The 13,255-nt window shown below is 58.9% G+C and overlaps 1 long non-coding RNA gene across 1 annotated transcript; it reads right to left on the reverse strand.

Annotated features, from left to right (window-relative positions):
* Positions 1 to 252: 252 nt before the first annotated feature.
* LOC113935673 lies at positions 253 to 2,521 on the reverse strand. The gene is made up of 3 exons (XR_003524089.1): positions 2,391 to 2,521; positions 1,785 to 1,815; positions 253 to 343 (listed from the first exon to the last, which is right to left on the reverse strand). It is a non-coding gene; the product is annotated as an uncharacterized LOC113935673 (long non-coding RNA).
* Positions 2,522 to 13,255: the final 10,734 nt, after the last annotated feature.

A 13,255-nucleotide genomic window follows, 5' to 3' on the forward strand; every position in this document is an offset into this window, starting at 1 on the left:
AGAAACATTCAGTCTTTCACAATAGTTCTCTTACAAGGAAATTGCCACCGTGATTAACAATGATTGTGATGATCAGAAATAATTACCATGAACGTTCAAGTAGTGGTGCGAATAGGGAGTGGATTTTCGTTTCTGCAGGAAAAGTAACACTATTTAAATCCTGTGGTATCACGTGGGCAGCGGTTCCAGTTCCGTCGCTGCATAACAAACCACCGCAAACTTAGTGGTGTGCAATAGCAATCATCTTATGATGTTCGTGGATTCCGTGGCTCAGAAAGTCAAACGGGAGCAGCAGGGACTGCTTGGCTCTGCTCCGTGATATTGGGGTCCCAAGCTGGAAGATCTAAAAGATGGAGGGACTCACTAGACAGAGACGGGGTAGGGAAGCTGCTTTACTCACACGTCTGGCGCCTGGGCTGGAGCGGCTCAGAGGCTGGGCTCAGCTACCAGCTCACCAGCCTCTGAGCATGGCTGCCTCAGGACAGTGGGACTTCTCAGGGGTCTCAGGCTCCCCAGTGAGCATTTCAGCAAACACTGCCTCTTGTACCCCAGCCTCCCTTCTGCTCTACTCAGTCGGTGGAAGGTGTCACAAACCTGCCCAGACTCAGAAGAGCAGAGAGAGACAGACCCTGCCTCTCAGTCCATTGAAAAAACTCGGGGCCGTATTTTAGAACCGCCACAGAAACTCAATGACTATAGGAGCATGTTGGCCGCTGATGTAGTGGAGACACTGTCCCTCACTAAAGTGTTCAACCCGAAAGATTGGCCTGCTGTGATTGTGGTTGAGAAGATTGTGACAGTAATAAATGTTTAATACATCTTCAGATTTGTTTTTATGTTTCAGAAGTTCATCCTAGGATAGTGATATTCAGCTTTGGGCGTATCCTCATTTTAATGCTCAGCTGGTCAGCATTTGGTCAGAATGCCTATTTGTTGTCCTTGTAAATAATAATAATCCTCATAAGAGTAAGTGTATGAATGAATATTTTTTAACAATTTTTATGTGCTGGGCCCTGCTGAGAGTTTTCTGTATGTTATTCCATTATTTGCTCAAAGGCAGACATTTGAGTGTGGTTTTCTTAATTTTTACTATTCATTCAACTAGTATTTATTGAGCACCTATTATGTGCCAAGCAAGCACCGTTCTGGGCAATGGGGACACAACTGGAGAAAATTCAGATAAAATTCCTGTTCTTACGGGTTGTCTTGTGGGGGGTGGGACAGGCCAGGTATAAATACCACTGGTCCCACTTGTATTACTATTTTATTTAGATCATGTCTTTCTGCTTCTCTTTTTGTCTCTTTTTTCAACTTAGCCTTGACTTTCACAGTAATCTTTTAAAAAACTGAAGGTTTCAGGCGGCAGTGGCGTACTTTTTTCAATAGAAATAAAAAATATTAGGGGCGCCTGGGTGGCTCTGTTGGTTAAGCATCGCCCTCAGCTTGGGCCGTGATCCCGGGGTCCTGGGATCGAGCCCCATGTCCGGCTCCCTGCTCGGCGGGGAGCCTGCTTCTCCCTCTGCCTCTGCCCCTGCCCCTTCTCCTGCTCATGCTCTCTCTTTCTCAAACAAATAAATAAAATCTTAAAAAAAAAAAGAAATAACAAATATTAGATAAACAAATCAGAGTAAAATGAAGATCAGTGCTTCCTCATTCCCTCCTAGACACTCCCAGAATTCCTGCATGGGCAGCCCACGAGCCAGCCACACTTTGGGAAATGCTGCTTTAATCCTCACACAAGCCAGGAGGAGAGGTCTGTGGGGTATGCCTGTGGGACATCTTACCGGGGGGCATGTAATCTCCTCGAGGTGGCACCTGTGAGGGGGCAAAGCCGGGGCTGTGACTGGAACATCTCGGGAGAGGGGTCCGGGTCTCCCCCCGCCACCCCCTCCCTGCTGACCAGGCTTGGACACTGCTCCCTGGGGTGGGAGGGTGTTCCCAGGGCCCCATGCCAGGGTGTTCTGGGAATGCAGCTAGGAAGCCTCAACCAGAGATTCTTCAGAGTCGGGGGGAAGGTGAGGGGTCCACTCAGATCAGGGCCTAGGATAAGCACCCCTCCTCTCTCCCACCTGGTTTGACCAGGTGCCCCGGGGACCCCTACGTTGACCATGGAGTGCCCCCTGCCTAACTCAGAACGTCTTCTGCCAGGGAAGCCCCCACCGATCTCCACAGGTGGCGGCATGAGCCCCCTTTGCTGGTTCCTTATTTCCAGCTCCATGTCAATCCTTCCTTCTGTCGGTATGTCCCCCACTCATGCTCCCATATGCTCCGCTATGCATTTCTAGCACACAGTCCGCCATCATTCTCTGCAGCCGCCCCCTGTGGGCCCCTGGGCCGGCCTGCAAGCCCCTTAAACTCCCCAGGGGCACATCTTGACCACCCCTCCTCACCTGCCGGCCCAGGGCCCAGGAGGCTGCGAGTGCATCTCTAGCGCCCTGCGGAGAGCTGGGAGTGTCCAGGGGAGGAGACGCACCGCTGCGTTGTCAGCTCAGGGCAGCAGAGTCCCAATTCCCCGTCTGCGGATTGCTTGACTCACGCTCAGGCCTGCTGATGAAGTGGGGAGCCCCTCCTGGACTCTGAGTGCCTGTGGCAACCCTGCCCGTGGGGAAGGCCCTGGAAGCCACCTGTCCGCTCTCCCCACTTTACCCCACCCCCACCCACAGGCCTGGCCCAGCCCTGGCCAGTCCAGCCAGACCAGATCGGATCCTTGGGAGCTTCCTGGGCCTGCTGGATCCTTGATCCTGAGGTACAGGCTCCCCAGCCCCACCTTGGCCCCCTCCCGGGCCCCTGCCTCAGCCCTGGGTATCAGCCATTGCAGCCACCCCAGGACACGAGGTCACCGTGGCGATGCTCTGGCTGCTACTGGTGGGCGAGCAGGCATGACGCTCTGGAAGAGGACCAGCTGTGGTGGGGGACCCCCGCCCTTGGCTGACCCCCCTCCCCTCAGTCCCGCAGAATCAAGTGACCTGGAGCGAGGAGATCAGAGGTGAGGCTGGACATGCTCCCAATCTGGTGACCCCTGTCCTTGGGGACTGAGGGGACATGACCCTTCCCTGGGGGCTCTGAGAGGTCTCGATGTGCCCAGCCTCTGCCCTGTACCCCTATGGGCTGAAGCATGGGGATGAGGCCCTCCCTGCAGAGGAAGGACGATGGCTTCTCTGTGTCACGCCCAGGTCAGCCAAGGCGAGTGCCCTGACGCCCGACCATAGGTCCTTGGGCCCACCCCTGACCGCTCCTGTCTGTATCTGCTCCTTTCCTCCTCTGTCCTTCTGGGCCCTGGGCCCTGGCCCTCTCAGCCCTGACCCGATGACAACCCCCAGCCCATCTCTCCCTTTCCCGCCTCCCCCAAGTCTGCACACTCCCGCTCACACCTGAGGCGTTTCCCCGGGCGGATGGCTGCACATCAAGTGGGGGCCACGTGTGTTGCCGGCAGAATCACAGGACCTGCAGCGGACACCCAAGATCTGCCTTCTCTGCCTCTGCCTTCCCCAGAGTGTCGCCCACCCCAGGCACCCCACTCAGGCTACCTGGGACCGAATTCCCTTTTCTGGAGATGGATGGGAGTGAGGATATGGGGTGGGGGAGAAGGGCACAGTCTGGGGCTCTCCGGCCCCGCCCCCAGGGGAAAGCGTCTAATTTCTGGGCGAGTGGGAGACAGAGACAGAGGGCGAGAGCAAGACCTAAAAACAGGAGGGACGTGGGGATGGGGACAGATGGAGAGACAGAGGGGAAACGGACACAGCGAGAGAGAGCAAATGGGTGACGGAGTGTGAGGGTAAGACACAGACGGGAAAGGGACAGAGAAGGAAAGAGAGCAAGGGCAGGGAGCCAGAGAAATGGAGAGTGAGCAAAAGTGCACGAGCAGGTTGGAGGGTGAAGGGGAGGGACTGAGGCAAGAAGAGAGATAGAGAAGTAGAGAGGGGGGCGCCCGGGTGGCTCAGGCGTGGGGCGTCGGCCTGCGGCGCAGGTCAGGATCCCGGGGTCCTGGGATCGAGCCCCGCATCGGGGCCCTGCTCCGCGGGAGGCCTGCTTCTCCCTCTCCCGCTCCCCCTGCTTGTGTTCCTGCTTTCGCTGTGTCTCTGTCAAATAAATAAAATCTTTAACCAAAAAAAAAAAAAAGAACTTCATTAAAAAAGAAAGAAAGAAAGAAAGAAAAGTAGAGAGGGAGGGCAAGCGAGAGGGAGGCCCACACAGGCTGCGGGGGACGTGGCCGTGGATAGGGCGCCGGGGAGGCAGGGGAGCGGGGAGGAAGCCAGCTGGATGGGGCAGACAGAGCCCAGCTGAGGAGCAGGGCTGTGGGCTGCACTCTCTCCCGGCAGATGAACCCCTTGCAGGCGCCGCTGGCCACGGCCCGTGGTGCCTCCTGGATGCTGTTTCCCTACAGGGACACCCAGAGGACCATGGGCGTGGCCAGCAGCGGGGATTCCCTCACAATGGCCTGGGGGCCACGGCTGCCCAGGTGGGTGGGGAACCAGCAGAGGCAGCCCAGGGTCCTCAGGGTGAGGAGATGGCTGGCTGACCCTGTCCTGAATCATACCCCAGGTGGGCCTCGACAGTGGCCAGCAGAGGGACTACTCCGTCCCAGGATCCAGGACCCCCCGACATCCTGCATGGGGCAGACAACAGCAGTGTGGGCATCCCTGGGTCCTGGGCCTACCACACCGACACTTTTGTGGTCCCCAGTTGCTGTGCCTACAATGGTGAGGTGGTGGGGGCCCTCCCCCAGACCTGCCTGCTCCCAGGGCCAAGTCCACAGGCACCGGGAGCCCAGGGCCCCAGCTCTCCCCTCCTCCAGGACCAAGGGGTCTCGCCGCGCCCCCATTCCACCCTCAGACCCAGGAGTCAGGACCCCCAGTACCCTCCTCTCTCAGGACCTGGAGTCCAGGCCCCAGCCCCACTCCCTCCGCAGCCCAGGTCCCCCCTCTCTGCCTCTTTCCAGAATAGCAATCCCTGTAGCCAGCAGGGCCACTGTGGGTATCTGCACATCCTTTCCCGTGCTGCCGGGTCCCTCACAGCCCCGCCGGCCACCTGGGCCCCCAGGGCCATCTGCACACACTGTTGAGAGTCAGCTGAGATCCAGCCCTGCCACTCTGTCTGGGCCCTGCTTCCTGGCATCCGCGTGGTGCGCAGCCGGGACGTGGTGGTGAGGTCCCGAGACCCCGCAGGACCTGTGCAGGTGAATGGGGCGGGGGGCTGGGCTAGATAGTGGAGCAGGGAGGGGGCCCCCGGGGAGTGACAGACACCGTGGGAGACTGGGCAGTCACAGAGCCCGGCAAAGAGCCTGGCAGGCGGAGAGCAAACGGCAGATGGACAGGCGGACAGAAAGAGAGAGGGACAACAAGACAGACCGTCAGGCAGATGGACAGGCAGATGGACAGAGAGAGCGTCAGGTGGATGGAAAACCAGAAAGCCAGAATGATATTGGGATGAACAGGAGCAGTGACGAGACAGAAGTCAGCGAGACAGACAGACGGGTGTGTAAGTGGTGGGCAGCGGTGAACCGCACGGTGGGCTCTCCTGAGGCAGACGGGGGGTCACAGGACAGATGGGGCCTCCCCGGGTCTGGCCGTCCCCACAGGCCTCTCAGTGCTCCTCCTGAGGGGCAGCCCTCCAAGGCCCTGGCTTCACCCCCCCGCCCACCCCCCCGCCACTTCCCTGGCTGCACAACCCAGTCTCTGGCTGCCCCCTGACCCCAGCCACTGGCTGAGCCCACTGGCCATCTGACCCCCTGACCCCCTGACCCTACCACCGCTGCCCCGTGCCCTTTCCTCTCAGATTCCAGGCCCGATCTGTAATTCCTCCCGGCCTGCACCCTCCCTCCCTCCCACTCATCAGGCAAACCCCACTGCAGCCTCCCCTGTCCTCCTGCACTCGCCCCTGGGCCAGCCTCACACCTGCGATCGATGGATCACGACGTTGAAGGGCCACTTTCCACCCCCCTCCCTCCGACGCTCGCTTGCCCCCTCCCCCCAATGCCCACTCACACCTCCTTTCTCGAACCTCTGGAGCTCCCTCTGGGTCCTGGCAGCTGTGCTGATGGTGGCCTCCGCTCCTGGGTCTCACCCGGGGACTCTTCCTGTCTCTCGCCTCGGCATCTACTGGTTCTCAAAGCGGGGTCCCAGGGCGCAGCATCAGCAGCACCCGGGAACTGGCCTGAAATGCAAGCTCTTGGGTCCCACCCCCCCGGCTACCACGCTGCGGGGCCCACAGTCTGTTTCAGCCAGCCTTTGGGGTCCCTGATGCACACTACAGTTTGAGCCCCACTGGTCTGAGTCCACGCTCGGTCTGCCCCTTCCTGCGGGATCCCTCTCACCTTGTTCCGACAGGCTGTGACTTGTCCCATCTTTCAAAACCTGCCCCGATCCCTCAGCCCCTCCACCTGGTGCCCGCTTTCTTGGAAACCCTTGACAGCAAAACCACCACGGAGCTGTCTGTGCTCACTGCCCCCGGTCCCTCCCTTTTCATTCTGTGAACCCCCTTTGGTCAGGCTTTTGTCCCCCTTTAAGCTCGTGCCACCCAGACCAGTCTGGATGAAGTTCCCCGGGTCCAGGGGCCCAATCCGGGCTTTAGACACCCAACCTTCCCTCCTCCATGACCAATCCGGGCTTTAGACACCCAACCTTCCCTCCTCCGTGAAGCACTTTCTCTCTGCTTCTAGGACTCCACGCTCCTGGTTTTCCTCCTGCCTGCCCAGCTGCCACCCCCGCCCCCCCGCCCCAGCCCAAATGCTGGGTGCCCGGGACCCGGCCCACCCTCCTTCACTCCAGTCTTCACCTTTGACCTTGGGCAGTGCTTTTACATTTTCTGCTGTCGATGTCCCGAATCATTTCCCCTGCCCTCTCCAGATTCTCACCCAACACCAGAGCCTCACTCCCTTCTTCCTGCCACGTGGGTTTCTATCTGAAATGCCTCCCACTGAGAGTCTCCACGCCCCCAGAACTGAACCTGGGGGGCCCCCGGACCCCAGTGCTGCATTCTGTCCCCACAAATGAATGGGCACCTGCTTCCCCGGCCGCCCCCCTCCCCGAGGCTGGGCTGGCTGTCCACACACGATGCTCAGTCGCCCACCTGGCCATGGACACCGGCCTTGAACTATGGATCCAGGATGCGCACCTGGAAGCTGGGGTCTCTGTCACCGGAGTCTGTGTGGGCCTGGGCTGCTCCAAGCCCACTGGCAAGAGGCGGGGCCCTGAAGCTCCAAATGGTCCAGCCGCCCGGCCCGTAGGAGGGCCAGGTATGCAGGCCCCAAGGCCTGTAGGGCAGCTCTCAGAGCTGACGGGCCTCTGTCCAGCCTGGGCCTGTGGGCCCATTCGTAGACAGCTGTGTGGAGGAGCTGTGTGCAGCCAGTGAGGGCCTGTCAAACCATTGACAGCCCTGTGGGCACCTGGTGTCCCGGCTTCAGTGGTGAGCTGCAGGGAGAGAGCAAAGAGGAGTGTGGGATCTGTGCCGAGACCGCTGTGTACAGTGGCACAGGCTGTGAACTGCACAGTAACATCTGTCCCTGCTTTGGGGTCCGAGAGGACACAACCCTACTGTGTGTGTGTGTGTGTGTGTGTGTGTGTGTGTGTGCGTGTGTTGGGGGTGGTTGTTTCTGAGGAAAACACAGGACTGGGGCTCTGAGGAGTCATGACCCTGACCTGGCTCAGGGTGAGGGGTGAGGGGATTGCTCCTGAACAATCCTGCCCTGAAAACGGCCACGGGGAGACACGTGCTGATTTCTGTGAGGCAAGGTGCCCACGTGAGGGGTGCCTCTGACCCACCTCAGCCTGTGTCATGAGGGTGGCATGTTGGGATACCAGCGGTCCGGTCTGTGGTGGGGCTTGGGGGACCGGGCCTTCTGTGGTTGCCCCCAGTAGAGCCACGACCTGCCCCTAGGGGCTCGAGAGCTGAGCGCCCTCTGCCGTGAGCTGTGTGAGTGTAAGGAAGCGGGACGGCCACATCACTGTCCCCCAAGCCTGCAGTGAGGGAGCGCCAGGCCTCCGCATACTGGAGCCTGGTGTGGGGTCCCAAGAGGCAGGTGCCAGGTGACCCCCTCCATCACCGCCCAGTGGGCTTGCTGCTATGTGCCGGGTCCTGCACCTGTTGAGGGGACACGGAGGGGCGGTCTTTACAGTGTGGGTGGACGGTGTGACTGGGGCTCAGTCGATCAAGGTGGATGCCCATAGGGTAAAGGTGATGTTGGAGGCTCAGCTTCCGGGAGGGGACAGGTAAGCTTGGGCAGGGGCTGGGACCTGGGTATAGTAGATGCTCAGTCCGAGTTGAACAAATGCTACGGAGAGAGGCTTCGATACGTTCATGAACTCTTCCAACAACTATTCATCAAGCTTTGCCCTGTGCTGGGTACTGGGGAGGTAGCAGGCAAGAGAATTTGATCTTGCGGCTGTGAATCCACGTCCTTGGGACAAATGACACGTGTTCCTCCAGAGCTGGCCTGCCCTGCCCGACAGCTGCGGGACTGTGTGCCGGGAGAGATGCCAGTGTGACACAGGCTTGGGCTCAATGTCACCAGCCGTGTGCCCCCATTGAGTGTGGCTGCCCCATGGGAGGCAAGGGCAGGCTCCCCTCCTGGGCTGGGGAGCACGGGGAGCAATTCTGCCACTGCCCCCTCACACCGTGCACTGCTCCCCCACCTCCTGGGGGCCCGGGCAGAAGTGTGGGACCCCAAGGGACATCTTTGGGTGCCCCCCCTGCTCCCCTTGGGCATCTGGGCACTTGTCAGTCACCACCTTCGATGGCAGGACTGTTGAGTTCTCAGGCACCTGTTGTATCTGTCTTTGCCGAGTCTTGTGGCTCCGGTGGCTCGCTGCCCTGTTTCAGGGTAGAAGTGGGGAAAAGGAACAGGCCCAGCAGCCCCATCACGCTCATCCTTCAGATGGATACTATCCAGGTTAATGAGAACCGGGTCCACCTCCAGGGGGACAGCCCAGGCATGGCTCAGGTAAGCAGGCCACTTTGGGGGACATGTGAGTTCAAGGAATCCCAGCCCCTCGGGGAAACATTATTTTCCTTCCAATGTTTCTTCATGTTACCTCTGTCCTGATTATACTCACTTTTCTGTCTATATCCATCAGAACACATTCAGTTTAAAATAACAGAAACACCTCTCCAACCAGCTTAAGAAAGGCATTTATTGGTTTACGTAGCTGGAAAAAAAAAAAAAAAAAACCTACAGGTCTCTGGCTTCAGGCACAGCTGGATCCAGGCGCTCAAACAGTATGTCCAGAATCTGTACCCATTTCTGGGCTGTACTTTGCTCTGGCTTCCTTTTCAGGCAAGTGCTGCCCCACAAAGACGGTGGTTAGTTTAGTACACACCACTGGACAGAGGGCCTCGTTCTGAAAGGTCCCAGGGCTGCCCCTCACTGGCCCAGCCTGAGTCATGCGACCATCTCTGATGCAGTCACGTGGACGAGCCAATTTCCAGGCCTGGGTCAGGTGTGGGAAGCAAGGGTGGGGTTAACTTCCTGTGAAGTGCCTGGAGGAAGATTGGAGGGATGGCTCCCGGAGGAAATCCAGAGAAAGGAGAAAGCGCTGAGCAGGACAAAATGAGAAATGTTCTCAATGACAGTTTTGTCTTTGCCCCTGCACTTACAAATATGTCACATGTAGGGCGCCTGGGTGGCTCAGTCGGTGAGGCGTCTGCCTTCAGCTCAGGTCACGATCCCAGGGTCCTAGGATGGAGCCCCGCATCCGGTTCCTTGCTCAGTGGGGAGTCTGCTTCTCCCTCTCTCACTCCCCCTGCTTGTGCTCTCTCTCTCTCTGAAAAATGAATAAATCTTAAAAAAAAAACTATGTCACATGTATCTGAACATTTGAACACCTACTCTGCGCCAGGCAGTGCTCGACCAAACAAACATGGTCTTGTTCTCTTGAACCTTCCCTTCCTCTGCTCCTTAGGTGAATGGCGAGACGGTAACCCCCACCCCTTGCAAGCTTAGACAAGGGTTGGGGGGCAGGCTTGTATGAGGAACGGCCTCTGCTCTGGCTGCAGTCCCCTGCAGTGGCTCAGCCCCACCCTCACCCCCCCACAGGCCTATGAGGGTCACATCCGGGGGCTCTGCGGGAACTTCAGCGGTGACCCCAGTGACGACACCGAGGCCTGTGTTACCTTGGAGAAGAAGAGCCAGGCTGGGGGGGGGGGGGCGGGTGGCCATGGGCTGTCTGTCCCACCTGAGGTGACCAGGGACAGACTGTGTCAGTGGGAAGGTGCTGGCTCCCGCAGGGGCCACAGCAAAGCTAACCCGGGTCCATGAGTACCGGGCTGTGTCAGTGATCTGTGTCCCCCTGAGACTGCATCCTCCGCTTGGCCTCACAGAAGGATGTCCACCAGGGTGCAAACGTCATCCCGGGGCTCTGGAGGGGTTCTTCCATCTGTGGTGAGTCACTGCGGAGCGGGGCGGGAGCTCATCCGTGTCCCCACTGTTAGCGAACAGGAACACTTCTGTACCCCCCGAGTGCCCTCAACCCCTTCCCACGTTCCAAAGCGTGGTGTGGCAGACACTTCCAGATTCTCCGCCCAGGCCCCAGCTGGATACATGCTGCTCTGTTTGCCATCTGTTTTTTTTTTTTTAAAGATTTTATTTATTTATTTGAGAGAGAGAGAATGAGAGATAGAGAGCACAAGAGGGAAGAGGGAAGAGGGTCAGAGGGAGAAGCAGACTCCCTGCCAAGCAGGGAGCCCGATGCGGGACTCGATCCCGGGACTCCAGGATCATGACCTGAGCCGAAGGCAGTCGCTTAACCAACTGAGCCACCCAGGCGCCCTTGCTGTCTGTTTTAACACCACCTCTGGGCGGACTCTGTGATTCTTCGTGTTGTTCCTGCCACCCTGTCCAGTGGACTGATTGTCCTTTCCCATCCTTGGAAAGCCTGACCTGGGAGGCCCAGAGACGCCATGCTGAGTCCCCATGCCGCCCCACCGCTGGCTGCCGGCGGGACAGTGGGGGCACCGAGCCCCTCCAAGACAGGCCCCATGTGGAGCAGCTCTGGGGACTTCTGGCCAGCTGGTCCAGGCCCTTCGACAAGCGTGACTGGCTCAAGAACCCAAACGCAGGCTGCATCTTGTACCTGCGCCAGCAGGACCTGGGCCCGTGTCCAGCTCTGCTGCATGGCATCCCCTGCCCGAGTGGTGAGCCAGCCTGGGATACCGTGGGTGCCCCTTCACCTTCTGATGAGGACCTCACCCCCTGGGCGGCTAGGATGCTGCCTTCCCCAGCTGACTGGAACCCCTTGTCCCCAGGGAGACCCCGAGCTCTGCTCCCTGGGATGGTGACCCAAACCTCAAGCCAGAATCAGGGCTCCTCTCAGCCTCTCTCTGACTCTCCCTGCACTTGATCCTGAGTTGTCCTAGTTGCTCAGCATGGGCCGCCGTTTTAAGTTGCCAGTGGACACAGTGTTAATAAACCACGTGGAGGGAAGGTGTTTACTGGGAACCATGGTGGTTGGGGAAGCACCCATCCCTGCCTTCCCTCCCGACCTGCAACCATCCCAGGTTTTTCTGCCTCTGGTTGAGGAATCGAGGGTTTTCGGGGGTGTGGCATGTCCAGCCAATAGCTACTGTGGCTTCTGTGGGCCCCCCTGCCCCGCCCCCTGTGCCAACCTGAGCTCCTCACACCCTGCACCTGCCAGTGCACAGGGGGGCTGCTTCTGCTACAAGGGCTTTGCCTTGGAGGTGGGCCCCTGTGTGCCGCCCACTGGCCATGCCTCTTGTGACCAGAAGGGCTTGTGCCGCAGGCCTGGAGACCCGTTTGAGGGCCACCCTCATGCCTGCGGGCTCCGAGATGCTGGCCGTGCAGGGGTGTCCGGGGGTGTCTGGGTGGCTCTCCGGAGACCCCCATGTGCACAACTTCCGGGGGACCCATCGCCAGTTCCCAGAGGCCTGGCCAGGGGGGACGCCAGGATGCCACTCCCCCTTAGCTGCCTGGGTTGAGGTCAGGTAGCGGGAGCCCTGGGGGGCCACATGGGCCCACAGGTGCACATGGGCATGGCAGGATGGCATCTGTCACTGCTGGCGGGACCGTTTGGGGTGATCCAGGTGGGCATGACCCCACTCTAGTCCAGAGTCTTAGAGACCCCTGATGACTAATGAACATAAAGGACAACAGGCTGATGGAGCCCAGGGGCCTTCACTTTGGCTAGGGAGGTACTTAGAACTGGGCAGGGGGTCCCCACGCCAGTCTTGCACTATGGAGTCTGGCCACCTCAGTGCCACCCGCCATAGGCGTGCCCATGGAGCCTGCTCTGGGAGCCCAAAATCCCTGGATAAAAGGCTCTGAGCTCAATCCAGGGCCCTCAGTGACCTCGTCCCAGGCCCGTCCTCAGGGGAATGGACCATGCAGCCAATGTGCACACACCGAGCCCCATCGCCGGTGATGGGGGGACTGAGGTGGGCTGAGGAGTGGAGGGGGGTGTATGAGTATGCGAGGCCTCCTGCGGGGCTAAGAAGACAGGAGGTGGGCCTGGGCAGCCTCTCCTGGGCACCAGGTCCTGTCCAGAGACTCTGAGGCATCAACAATTCTAAATTCACACCTGGCCTCCAGAGCATTAGAAAGGTCTATGTGTCAAGGCAGGATAGAACCCAGTTCATTGAACACTTTGGCAGCTGGAAGACATGGTGTGTGGGCCTCCATTTATACTCTTGTTCTGGGTCCCACAAGTGGTGAGGGGGGGTGGACGTTGGGCCCACACAGCACAGGGTGTCGGTGAATGCTCTAACAAGCAGTGTGGGGAAGGAAGGAAGCGGGGGGTGCCGGGCCTGGAGGCCTGGGTTCGAATCCCACTATGCCATTTGCTAGCTATTGACCTTGGCCAAGTGGCTTTGGTGCCCCCATCTGGGACCTGGGGGATGATGGTACTGTGAGTTCCACGGGGCATGATTCTCTGCTCACACAGAGCACACCAAGCAATTCTCCAATTCCCTGTGGACACTGCCGGGCATCCTATCATTCGATTTAATGACACTACCTACCTGAAGAGAGCATTAGAGCCCACAGGTGACGGGCTGTCCCACAAGGCTCCCCCACCCCCACAACTTCAGCTGCAAGTAGTAGGTTGCCCACAACTTTGGTCTGACTTGGCTCCGAATTGGCGGTTTCCACGACCCCCTCCTCGGGTTTGATAATTTGCTCTGATGGCTCACAGAACTCAGGGAAACACTTACATTTACTAGTTTATTATAAAGTCTATCACAAAGGGTACAGGTGAATGGCCAGATGGAGAAGTACACAGGGCCAGGGCCAGAGGGGTCCTGAACACAG

The sequence above is a fragment of the Zalophus californianus genome, chromosome 17, assembly GCF_009762305.2.
Source record: "Zalophus californianus isolate mZalCal1 chromosome 17, mZalCal1.pri.v2, whole genome shotgun sequence".
Taxonomy (NCBI): Eukaryota; Metazoa; Chordata; class Mammalia; order Carnivora; family Otariidae; genus Zalophus; species Zalophus californianus.